The sequence below is a fragment of the Bubalus bubalis genome, chromosome 8 (genome assembly GCF_019923935.1).
Source record: "Bubalus bubalis isolate 160015118507 breed Murrah chromosome 8, NDDB_SH_1, whole genome shotgun sequence".
Lineage (NCBI taxonomy): Eukaryota > Metazoa > Chordata > Mammalia > Artiodactyla > Bovidae > Bubalus > Bubalus bubalis.
Window position 1 is genome coordinate 17,514,281 of NC_059164.1, and position 13,540 is coordinate 17,527,820.

The 13,540-nt window shown below is 38.2% G+C and overlaps 1 long non-coding RNA gene across 1 annotated transcript in view; it reads left to right on the forward strand.

Annotated features, from left to right (window-relative positions):
• LOC123334662 overlaps positions 1-13,540 on the forward strand; it is a 137,816-nt gene that overhangs the window by 40,179 nt on the left and 84,097 nt on the right. The gene's annotated exons all lie outside the window — the stretch shown is intronic.

Genomic DNA, 13,540 nt, shown 5'->3' on the forward strand with positions numbered 1-13,540 from the left:
AGGATATTTTCTATTTTTTACCTTCTTTACCTAAGAAGAAAGACACTAATTACCAGACACTTCTAATAACTATGCTATATAGCCTCTCCAAATTCTGTAATCCCTGAGCAGTTATTCAATGCTTACTGTATGATGGAGTTTTGTTTATTTTTGTTTATAAGCTATGAAGGCTAAAATATAAATAAAGTGTTCTCTGCCTTGAGAAGCTCACATTATTTTGGGCAAGACAGTAAGCAATTATTTGTTTTAATTTATTTTTTTAATTGAAGTATAGTTGATTTACATGTTGTGCCAATATCTGCTGTACAGCAAAGTGACTCAGTTATACACATATATGCATTAGTTTTCTTAAATTTATTTAATTTTTTAATCACAAACCTCAACACGAATCAGCCATAGGTATACACATCCACTACCTTTTGAAACCCCCTCCCATCTCCCTCCCCATCCCACCCCTGCCAGTTGATACAGAGCCCTGTTTGAGTTTCCTGAGCCATACAGCAAATTCCTGTTGGCTATTTATTTTACATATGGTAATGTAAGTTTCCATGTTACTCTTTCCATACATCTCACCCTCTCCTTCACTCTCCCCACGTCCATATGTCTATTTTCTATGTCTGTTTCTCCACTGCTGCCCTGTAAATAAATTCTTCAGTACCGTTTTTCTAGATTCTGTGTATATGTGTTAGAATACTATATTTATCTTTCTCTTTCTGACTTACTGCCCTCTGTATAATAGTCTCTAGGCTCATCCACCTATCAGAACTGACTCAAATGTGTTCCTTTTTTATGGCTGAGTAATATTCCATTGTGTATATGTACCACAACCTCTTTATCCATACATCTGTCAATGGACATCTAGTTTGCTTCCATGTTCTGGCTCTTGTAAATAGTGCTGCAATGAATAATGCGATACATGAGTCTTTTCAATTTTGGCTTCTTTGAGGTGTACACCTTGGAGTGGGATTTCTGAGTCATATGGTGGTTTTATGTCTAGTTTTTTAAGAAATCTCCATACCATCTTCCATAGTGTTTTTATCAGTTACATTCCCACCAAAAGTGAAAGAGTGTTCCCTTTTCCCCACACCCTCTCCAGCATTTATTGTTTGTAGACTTCTTGACAATGGCCATTCTGACCATTTTGTGGTGATATCTCACTGAAGTTTTGAATTGCGTTTCTCTGATAATGAGTGAGGTTGAGCATCTTTTCATGTGTTTGTGACCTATCTGTATGTCTTCTTTGGAGAAGTGTCTGTTTAGGTCTTTTTCATACATTTTGATTGGGTTGTTTATTTTCTGGCATTCAGTTGTATGAGTTGCTTATATATTTTGGAAATTAATCCTTTGTCAGTTGTTTCATTTGCTATTATTTTCTCCCATTCTCGGGGTTGTCCTTTCACCTGGCTTATAGTTTTCTTTCCTGTGCAAAAGTTTTTAAGTTTAATCAGGTCCCATTTGTTTACATTTGGTTTTATTTCCATTACTCTAAGAGGTGGGTCATAGAGGATCTTTCTTTGATTTATGTCATTAAGTGTTCTGCCTATGTTTTCCTCTAAATGTTTTAAAGTTTCTGGTCTTACATATCGGTGTTAGGAAGTGTTCTCATTTCATTCTTTTATGTGTAGCTGTCCAGTTTTCCCAGCATCATTTATTGAAGAGGCTGTCTTTGCCCCATTGTATATTCTTGCCTCCTTTGTAAAAAATAAGGTACCCATAGGTTCATGGGTTTATTTCTGGGCTTTCAATCTTGTTCCATTGGTCTGTATTTCTGTTTTTGTGCCAGTACCATACTGTCTTGATGACTGTAGTTTTGTAGTATAATCTGAAGTCAGGAAGGTTGATTCCTCCTGCTCCATTCTTCTTTCTCAAGACTGCTTTGGCTATTTGGGGTCTTTTGTATTTCCATATGAATTGTGATTTTTTTTGTTCTAGTTCTGTGGAAAATGCCATTGGTAATTTGATAAGGATCACCTTGAATCTGTACATTGTGTTTGGTAGTATAGTCATTTTCACAATATTGATTTTTCCTACCCAGGAACATGGAATATATCTTCATCTTTTATGCTATCTTTGATTTCTTTCATCAGTGTCATAATTTTCTGTGTACAGTTCTTTTGTCTCCTTAGGTAAGTTTATTCCTAGATATTTAATTATTTCTTTTGCAATAGAGAATGGGACTGATTCCTTAATTTCTCTTTCTGATTTTTCATTGTTAGTATATAGAAATGCAAGTGACTTCTGTGTATTGATTTTGTATCTTGCAACCTTGCTAAATTCACTGATTAGCTCTAATAATTTTCTGTTACTATCTTTAGGGAATTCTATGTACAGTATGGCTTTCCTAGTGGCTCAAATGATAAAACATCTACCTGCAATGTGGAAGACCTGGGTTTGATCCCTGGGTTGGGAAGATCTCCTGGAGAAGGAAATGGCAATCCAGTCCACTACCCTTGCCTGGAGAAGTCCATGGTCACAGGAGCCTGGTAGGCTACAGTCCATGGGGTCGCAAAGAGTCAGACACGACTAAGCAAATTCACTTTCTTTCTTTCTTTCTATGTACAGTATCATGTCATCTGCAAACAGTGAAAGCTTTACTTCTGTTTCAATCTGGATTTCTTTTCTTTCTTTTTTTTTCTCTGATTGCTGTACCTAGGACTTCCAAAACTATGTTGAATAGTAGTGGTGAAAGTGGACACTTTTGTCTTGTTCCTGATCTTAGGGGGAATGCTTTCAGGTTTTCTCTATTGAGAATAATGCTTGCTGTAGGCTTATCATATGTGGCCTTTACTATGTTGAGCTAAGTTTCTCCTATGTCCATTTTTTGAAGAGTTTTAATCATAAATGGGTGCTGAATATTGTCAAAGGCTTTTTATGCATCTATTGAGATTATCATATGGTTTTTATCTTTGAATTTGTTAATATGGTATATCGCATTGATTGCTTTGTGTATACTAAAGAATCCTTGCATCCCAGGAGTAAACTCAACTTTGATCATGGTATAGAAGCTTCTTTTTTTTTTTTTTAATCTAATTTAAATTTATTTATTTTAATTAGAGGCTAATTACTTTACAATATTGTATTGGTTTTGCCATACATCAACATGAATCTGCCACGGGTATACACGTGCTCCCCATCCTGAACCCCCTTCCCTCCTCCCTCCCCATACCATCTCTCTGGGTAATCCCAGCCCCAAGCATCCTGTATCCTGCATCGGACCTGGACTGGCAATTCATTTCTTATATGATATTATACATATTTCAATGCCATTCTCCCAAATCATCCCACCCTCTCCCTCTCCCACAGAGTCCAAAAGACTGTTCTATACATCTGTGTCTCTTTTGCTGTCTCGCATACAGGGTTATTGTTACCATTTTTCTAAATTCCATAGACATGCATTAGTATACTGTATTGGTGTTTTTCTTTCTGGCTTACTTCACTCTGTATAATAGGCTCCAGTTTCATCCACCTCATTAGAACTGATTCAAATGTATTCTTTTTAATGGCTGAGTAATACTCCATTGTGTATATGTACCACAGCTTTCTTATCCATTCATCTGCTGATGGACAGCTAGGTTGCTTCCATGTCCTGGCTATTATAAACAGTGCTGAGATGAACACTGGGGTACACATGTCTCTTTCAATTCTGGTTTCCTCCATGTGTTTGCCCAGCAGTGGGATTGCTGGGTCATAAGGCAGTTCTATTTCCGGTTTTTAAAGGAATCTCCACACTGTTCTCCATAGTGGCTGTACTAGTTTGCATTCCAACCAACAGTGTAAAAGGGTTCCCTTTTCTCCACATCCTCTCCACCATTTATTGCTTGTAGACTTTGGGATCGCAGCCATTCTGACTGGTGTGAAATGGTACCTCATTGTGGTTTTGATCTGCATTTCTCTGATAATGAGTGATGTTGAGCATCTTTTCATGTTTTTGTTAGCCATCTGTATGTCTTCTTTGGAGAAATGTCTATTTAGTTATTTGGCCCATTTTTTGATTGGGTCGTTTATTTTTCTGGAATTGAGCTACAGGAGATGCTTGTATATTTTTGAGATTAGTTGTTTGTCAGTTGCTTCATTTGCTATTATTTTCTCGCATTCTGAAGACTGTCTTTTCACCTTGCTTATAGTTTCCTTTGTTGTGCAGAAGCTTTTAATTTTAATTAGGTCCCATTTGTTTATTTTTGCTTATATTTTCAATATTCTGGGAGGTGGGTCATAGAGGATCCTGCTGTGAGGTATGTCCGAGAGTGTTTTGCCTATGTTCTCCTCTAGGAGTTTTATAGTTTCTGGTCTTATGTTTAGATCTTTAATCCATTTTGAGTTTATTTTTGTGTATGGTGTTAGAAAGTGTTCTAGTTTCATTCTTTTACAAGTGGTTGACAAGCTTTTTGATGTGTTGTTGAATTCTGTTTGCTAAAATTTTCTTGAAGATTTTTGCATCTATGTTCATCAGTGATATTGACCTGTAGTTTTCTTTCTTTTTTTATATGTTGTCTTTGTCTGGTTTTGGTATCAAGGCTCATAGAATGAGTTTAGAAGTGTTCCTTCCTCCGCAATTTTTGAAAGAGTTTTGGAAGGATAGGCGTTCAGTTCTAGTTCAGTTCAGTCGTGTCTGATTCTTTGCAACCCCATGAATCGTGGCATGCCACGCCTCCCTGTCCATCACCAACTCCCGGATTTCACTCAAACTCACATCCATCGAGTCGGTGATGCCATCCAGCCATCTCATCCTCTGTCGTCCCCTTCTCCTCCTGCCCCCAATCCCTCCCAGCATCAGAGTCTTTTCCAATGAGTCAACTCTTCTCATGAGGTGCCCAAAGTACTGGCGTTTCAGCTTTATCATCATTCCTTCCAAAGAACATCCAGGGCTGATCTCCTTTAGAATGGACTGGTTGGATCTCCTTGCAGTCCAAGGGACTCTCAAAAGTCTTCTCCAACACCACAGGTTGAAAGCATCAATTAGCTCTTCTCTAAATGTCTGACAAGATTTCCCCTGTGAAGCCATGTTGTCCTGGGCTTTTGTTTTTTGGGAGATTTTTGATCACAGCTTCAATTTCAGTGCTTGTAATTGGGTTGTTCATAATTTCTATTTCTTCCTGGTTCAGCCTTGGAAGATTGAACTTTTCTAAGAATCTCTCCATTTTTCCAGGTTATCCATTTTATTGCCATATAGTTGTTCATAATAGTCTCTTATCATTGTTTACATTTCTGCATTGTCTGCTGTAACCTCTCCTTTTCATTTCTAATTTTATTGATTTCATTCTTCTCCCTTATGTTCTTGATGAGTCTGACTAAAGTTTAGTCAATTTTGTTCATCTTCTCAAAGAACCAGCTTTTAGTTTTATTAATCTTTACTATTGTTTCTTTCATTTGTTTTTCATTTATTTCTGCTCAGACCTTTATGATTTATTTCCTTCTACGAATTTTGGGGTCTTTTGTTCTTCTTTTTCCAGTTATTTTAGGTGTAAAGTTGGGTTGTCTATTCTATGTCTTTCTTGTTTCTTGAGGTCGGATTGTATTGCTATAAACTTCCCTCTTAGAACTGCTTTTGCTGCATCCCATAGGCTTTGAGTTATCATGTTTTCATTGTCATTTGTTTCTAGAAATTTTGTGATTTCCCTTTTGATTTCTTCAGTAACCTGTTAGTTATTTAGAAATGTGTTGTTTAATCTCCATGTGTTTGTGTTTCTTAGTTTTTTTTTTTCTTGTAATTGATATCTAGTCCCATAGCATTATGGTCAGAGAAGATGCTTTGATATGATTTCCATTTTCTTAAATCTACTGAGGTTTTATTTGTAACCCAAGATGTGGTCTATCCTGGAGAATGTTCCATGTGCACTTGAGAAGAAGGTGTATTCTTCTGCATTTGGATGGAATCTCCTTAAGATATCTCTTGACCAGCCTCACTGAGTTGCTGCAAAACTCAGATGTGACCAGAGCAAATAGAAACAAGGAGAGGGAAGCACTTGGGAAATCATATAAAGTGGTGGAGGGGGAGGTGACTGCGTGTTTTGGTGAGTCCCAAGGCAGCAATCTGACTTCCCTGGTGGCTCAGACGGTAAAGCATCTGTCTACAATGTGAAAGACCTGGGTTTGATCCCTGGGTTGGGAAGATTCCCTGGAGAAGGAAATGGCAATCCACTCCAGTACTTCTTGCCTTGAAAATCCCATGGCTGGAGGAGCTTGGTGCAGGCTACTATCCATGGGGTCACAAAGAGTCGGGCATGACCGAGCAACTTCACTTCACTTCCTTAAGATATCAGTGAGGTCCATCTCATCTAAAGTGTCATTTAAGACATGTTTCCTTATTAATTTTCTGTTTTGATGATCTGTCCATTGGTGCAAGTGAGGAGTTAACATCTCCTACTATTATTGTGTTCCTGTCAATTTCTCCTTTTATGTCTGTTAGTGTTTGTCTTATGTATTGATGTGTTCCTGTGTTGGGCACATAGATATTTACAATTGATTATTTACAAACAAGACATTTGTTCTTGGATTGATCCCTTGATCATTATGCAGTGTCCTTCTTTATCTCTTATAATATTCTTTAAGGTCTATTTTGTCTGATATGAAGATTGCTACTCCAGCTTTCTTTTGCTTCCCATTTGCATGGAATATATTATTCAATCCTCTCATTTTCAGACTTTATGTTTCTTTAAATCTAAAGTGGATTTCTTATAGACAGCATATATGTAGATCTTGTTTTTGTATCCATTCAACCAGGCTATGTCTTTTGGTTGGAGTAATCTGTTTAAATTTAAAGTAATTATTGATTTATATGTTCCTATTGCCATTTTCTTAATTGTTTGGGGTTGACTTTGTAGATCTTTTCTCTCTTGTATTTCTCAACTATAAAAGTCCCTTTAACATTTGTTGTAAAGCTGGTTTTGTGTTAATGAATTATATTAACTTTTGCTTGTCTGAAAAGCTTTTGATTTCTCAATCAGTTTTGAGTGGCCTTGCCAGGTACAATAATCTTGGTTGTAGATTTTTCCCTTTCAGTGCTTTAAATATATCCTGCTAGTCCCTTCTGGCCTGCAGAGTTTCTGTTGAAAGATCAGCTGTTAAGCATATGGGATTTCCCTTGTATGTTACTTGTTGCATTTCCCTTGCTGCTTTTAATATTCTTTCTTTGTGTTTAATCTTTGTTAGTTTGATTAGTATGTGTCTTGGTGAATTTTTCCTTGGGTTTATCCTGTATGGGACTCTTAGTGCCTCTTGACTGGGTTGACTATTTACTCTTCCATGTTGGGGAAATTTTCAACTGTAATCTCTTCAAAATTTTTCTCATACCCTTTCTTTTTCTCTTCTTCTTCTGGGACCCCTATAATTTGAATATTGGTGCATTTGATATTCTCTTAGAGGTCTCTGAGACTATCCTCAGTTCTTTTGACTCTTATAACTTTATTCTGCTCTTCAGAAGTTATTTCCACCATTTTATCTTCCAGCTCACTGGTTTGTTCTTCTGCTTCAGATTAGAGTATTTTTAATTTCAGTAATTGTGTTGTTTGTCTCTGTGTGTTAATTCTTTAATTCTTCTAGTTCTTTGCTGATTGAGTCTTACATTTTCTCCATTCTGTTTTCAGGGTTTTGATCATCTTTACTGTCATTATTCTGAATTTTTTTCAAGTAATTTGCCTATTTCCTCTTCATCAATTTGGACTTCTGTGTTTCTAGTTTGTTTCTTCATTTGTGTAGTATCTCTCTGCATTTTCATTATTATTATTTTTTAACTTACTGTGTTTGAGGTTTTCTTTTCCCAGGTTTCAATGTTGAATTCTTTCTTCCTTTTGGTTTCTGCCCTCCTAAGCTTGGTCCAGTGGTTTGTGTAAGCTTTGTATGGGGAGATATTTGTGCTGAGTTAGTGTTTTGTTTTGTTTTTTCCCCTCTAATGGGCAATGCTCAGTGAGGTGGTAATCCTGTCTGCTGATGCTTGGGTTTGTACTTTTGCTTTGTTTGTTGTTTAGATGAGGCATCCTGCATGGAGTGCTACTGATGGTTGGATGATGAAGGGTCTTACATTACAGTGATTTCCTTTGTGTGAGTTCTCACTATTTGATACACCCTAGGGTTAGTTCTCTGGTAGTCTAGAGTCTTGGAGTCAGTGCTCCCACTCCAAAGGCTCAGGGCTTGATCTTTGGTCAGGAAGGAAGATTCCACATGTGGTTTGTTATGGCATTAAGTGAGATGAAAACAAATACCCAAAAATGAGAAACCAAAGATGAACCTCAGACAAATGGCAATTACAAAATCAGGCAAATGATAATTAAAATAATGGAATATACACCCAAAAGCAAAATTGAAAGTCCCAAAAAAGTAAACTCCCAGCGAACAAAGGAAATAAAAAATTACATCTACCAGTTAAGAACTAAACTAACTAAAGCACAAACTGGAAAACAAAGCTAAAGCAAGGCGCCAAGTGGGGAATAAAGCAAAGAAAACAAAACTAACAAATATATTGAGAGGAAAGGAAAGAAAGAAAAGAAAGAAAGAGTATATATGCAAAGTTAAATAGAGGTAGATAAAGAAGATTTATATACATTAAAGATTAACTGCAAGGGGAAAAGAACAGTAGGAAAAGTAAACAGGAATAAATGTAAAAAAAAATAATAGGTTCAAAAATATTAACCATTACATTTTAAAAAAAGAGAAAAGGGGAAAAAAAAAAAAAAGGAGAACACTCCACAGAACTGCAAAAGCCCAAAATCAAAGCAGAGGTTTATAACAACAATAAAAACTGTGACTTAATATACACATGTACATATACACCTAGAGGTTAAGTTCAGTCGCTCGGTCATGTCCAACTCTTTGTGACCATGGACTGCAACACACCAGGCTTCCCTGCCCATCATCAACTCTCAGATCTTACTCAAACTTATATCCATTGAGTTGGTGCAAAATCAAAACAGTCCAACAAAAATAAAGTACAATAGATTGACCCGGTGAATAAAGGAAACCAAAAATTATATCTACCATTTAAGAACAACACTAATTAAAGCACAAACTGGAAAACAAAGATAAAGCTAGGTGCCAAGGGGAATAAAACAATGAAAATAAAAAATAACAAATATGTTGAGAGAAAAGAAAAGAAATAAAGAATAGATATGCAAATTTAAATAGAGATAGATAAAGAAGATTTATATACATTAAAGATTAACTGCAAGGGGAAAAGGACAGTAGGGAAAGAAAGCAAAGGAATAAGTCCAGAAAAATAATAATAGGTTTTTAAAAATTAAAATTAAAAAAAGAGAAGAAAAAAAGGAAGAAGAGAAAAAAAAAAGGGGGGGAAACGCCATAGAACTACAAAAGCCCAGTGTAGAGGCAGAGGTTTATAAAAGAAATAAAAAATGTTACTGAGAAAAGAAAAGCTCCAAAGCTTAATTAGATTTCATAGTGCCAATAAAATTGACAAGTAGAATGGGGGTGGGAGGAAAAAAAGAAAAAAGTAAGAAAAAAAAATCCAAAAGCATCTATAGAACAAGTCAAAACATAAAAATAATAAGTTTTTCTTGAGTCATTGCTGTCAGATTATTTTCCTAGCTGAGAGTCACAGTCCACTTCACCTCCCTAGGATGCTCTCCAACTCTGTGGTCACTTCTGGACCTGCTGTGGGTGCAGCTCAGATTCTAATCTGGCCCTACACCTGTGTGTTCTTGCCTCCAATGTCCACAGCTATCACAACTAGTGCATTTTCTTTTGTGGGAGTTCTCAATGTCCTTTTATATATTCCATAGACAGTCTGCCTAACTGATCATGTGGATTTAATCTGCAGCTTGTACAGATCAGGGGAAGGTTTTGGGTCTTCTTCCTTAGCCACACTGCCCTTGTGTTTCAATTGTGGCTTTATTCCCACCTCTGCATGTGGGTTGTCCACTGGGGTTTGCTCCTGAGGCTGCCCTGGAGAACTTGGGTCTGCCCCTGTGAGGGTCAGGTGTGGAGGTGGTGCGGCTGCTTGGGTCACAGGGGTTCTGGCAGCACCAGGTACTCAGGGGAGTTGGCAGAGAGGGCAGCAGGAAATACAGTGCTCTAGAAGGGCATGGCAACCAGTATTGGCCAATACTCTCCAGCATTCTTGCCTGGAGAACCCCCCTGACTGAGAAACCTGGCAGGCCACAGTCCACAGGCCACAAACAGTTAGACATGACCAAAGTGACCCTGTGTGCATAGACGCAAGACTTTTTTTTTTTGCCTGTGGCAGCTTCGCCCCAGTGAGAGTTGAGCGTGAAGGTAGTGTAGCCGTTTGGCTTACAGGGACCTGGCAGCGCCAAGTGTGCAGGGACACAGACTGCTTCCACCACAGGAGTTACGGTCCTTTCAGTCTTTTTTTGAGCCTCTTGTAGCTGACGATCAGAAGGCCTCTTTAGCCAGTCTTTCTCTGTAGCTCCACCCATTCAGGCACTTAGAGGGCTCTCTTGTCTGGGGTCATTCTCTGTTGTTCCATGCGTCAGGCATATAGAAGGGCCCACCTGGCAGGGGTCCTGCTCTTTAATTTGGAGCATCAGTCACTTAAAGGAGCACCGTGGGTGGGGTCCTACTCTGTAGTTCAGTGCATCAGGTGTTTGATGGGCCAGCCTCTCTGTTCAGCTGCCAATGCTGGCCTGTGGGAAGAGAGAGGTTATGGTGATGGTTCCACTGGCTATGCATGACTCAGAAGTATTGCCTTGCTTCTGTGGCTGCCTGGCTTTCCTCCATAGGCATTTCCCACCACAACCTCCTCCCCTACATCCCCTTGATCTGTCTCTCTAGTCAACAACAGCCCTTGCCCTGGGATTGCTCCACAATCCCTAAACTCCAGCTCCTAGCTGCTGTGCTTTCTAGAGGGCCTGCGTCCCTGTCCAGGGTATGTATGGCTGTGGCAAGGACCCTTTGATTCTCATTCCATTTAGGCTACTACAGATCAGCTGTTTCCCTCTCAGCCTTAGATGTTTCTCCTCTGACTCAGACAATTGCCCCGATGGAGGGATAGGACCCCTGCTTCAGTTCCCTAACCTGCTGAGAGCAGGTCCAGTCCTACTAACACTCCTGTGCTTCCCCCAGTTCCTTCGTCCTACCGAGTTTTGCGTGATTGTTTATATTCTTTTCCACTGGTCAGGTGCTCCTGTCCTCTTGCAGCTGGTGTTTTGCATGCACTTCTGTGTCTGAAGGTGTATTCCTGATGTATCTGTGGAGAAAGATGTACTCCACATCCACCTACTCCTCTGCCATCTTGTTCTCACCACTTTTTTTTTTTTTTTATTCTTTTCCATTATAGTTTATTCTAAGAGACTTGTTAGAGTTCCCTGTGCTATACAAGTAGGGCCTTGTTGTTTATTCATTCTAAATGCAATATTTTGCATTTATTAATCCCCAAATCCCCAGTCCAGGCCTTTCTCTCCCCCACCTCCCCTTAGCAATCATGTCTGATCTCTATATATGCTATATGTGGGATCTGTTTCTGTTTCATAGATAGGTTCATTTGTGGCATATTTTAGGTTCCACATATATGTGATATCATATGATATTTGTCTTTCTCTGAGTTACTTCACATAGTATGATTGTCTCCATGTTGCTTCAATGGCATTATTTCATCCTTTTTTATGACTGAGTAGTCCCCACCTCATGCAAAGAGTTGACTCATTGGAATAAACTCTGATGCTGGGAGGGATTGGGGGCAGGAGGAGAAGGGGACGACAGAGGATGAGATGGCTGGATGGCATCACCGACTCGATGGACATGAGTTTGAGTGAACTCCAGGAGTTGGTGATGGACAGGGAGGCCTGGCGTGCTGCAATTCATGGAGTCGCAAAGAGTCAGACACGACTGAGCAACTGAACTGAACTGAACTGAGTATTCCATTGTACATATATACACATCTTTTTTTTAATTTTTTTTAAAAAAATTAACAAGTTTATTTATAATATTGTGTTAGTTTCAGGTGTAGAGCAAAGTAAATCAGTCACACATATACATATATCCACTCTTTTTTAGATTATTTTCCCATTTGTATCATTACTGAGGATTGGGTAGGGTTCCCTGTACTGTACAGTAGGTCCTTATTAATTATCTATTTTATATGTAGTAGTGTGTATACATCAATCCAAATCTCCCAATGTATCCCTGCCTCCATCCCCACCTTGATAACCATAGGTTTATTTTGTACATCTGTGACTTTGTGTTTGGTATGAACACATCTTCTTTATCCATTTATTTGTCAATGGACATTAGGTTGTGTCCATGTTTTGGCTATTTTGAATAATGCTACTGGCATATGAATCTTTTTGAAATATAATTTTGTTCAGGTATATGCCCAGGAGTGATCATATAGTAATTGCTGGATCATATGGTAATTCTACTTTTAGTTTTCTGGGGAATTGCCATACTATTCTCCATAGTGGCTCCACCAAGTTACATTCCCAGCACCAGTATAGAAGAGTTCCCTTTCTCCACATCCTCTCCAGCATTTGTTTGTAGATTTGCTAATGATGGCCATTCTGACTGGTGAGATGTGGTACCTCATTGTAGTTTTGAATTGCATTTCCTTCATTAGTGATGTCATGCATTTTTCCATGTGCCTGTTGGCCATCTGAATGTCTTATTTGCAGAAATGTCTATAAAAGTCTTCTGCCTGTTTTTCAATTGGAGTGTTTGTTTTTGGTGTTGCCGATTTGTTTGAGCTGTTTGTATCTTTTGGAGATTAAGCCCTTTTCAGTCACATCATTTGCCAATACTTTCCCATTCCACAAGCTGTCTTTTCTTTTACTTTTTTTTTTTTGGTGTGTGTGTGGTTTCCTTGGTTGTACAAAAGCTTGAGTTTCAGTAGGTTCTATTTGTTTATTTTTGTTTTGATTTCCATTGCTTTGTCAATATTACATAAGAAAACATTGGTACAATTTATGTCAGAGAATGTTTTGCCTGTGATCTTTTCTAGGAATTTCATAGTATCATGTCTTACGTTGTGGCTTTCCTGGTGGCTGAGACAGTAAAGAATCCACCTGTATAGCAGGAGAACTGGGTTAAGTCTTTAAGCCATTTTCAGTTTCTTTTTGTAAGCAATTAACTTATGCTTAAAGAATTTGGGCAGTGATTTCTTCTCCTGAGATCAAGGAAGGCTTCACTGAAGCCCTGGAATTTGAAAGTGGGCTTTGAGGGAGAAGACATTCCAGGCTGAAGAAACAGTGTTTGTATAGGTGTAATGTCACCAAAAAGTCCAAGTATCAAGGAGCAGTCCTCTGTGGCTGAAGTATAGAGTGACTGATGACACAAAATACATGTTGGGGCCAGGTTATTGTCTACTAAATGAATAACTATAATATTAAATTTTATGCTTTAAGCAGTGAGGAGTCACTGAAAATTTTTGAAGAGTGGAATGAAAAGGTCTGACTTAAAAGATTGTGAAGGTAATCATATTTACATGGAGGACAGGTTGGAAAGTCACAGACATAAAACATGGGAGAAATGCAAGTGAGAGAAAAAGTATTTATCTTGTTTAAATTGCTTCCTTCAAAGAGAAAGTATTGCTAATTCAATATTTTATAACCAACATTCCTAATGTTGGATGAGACCA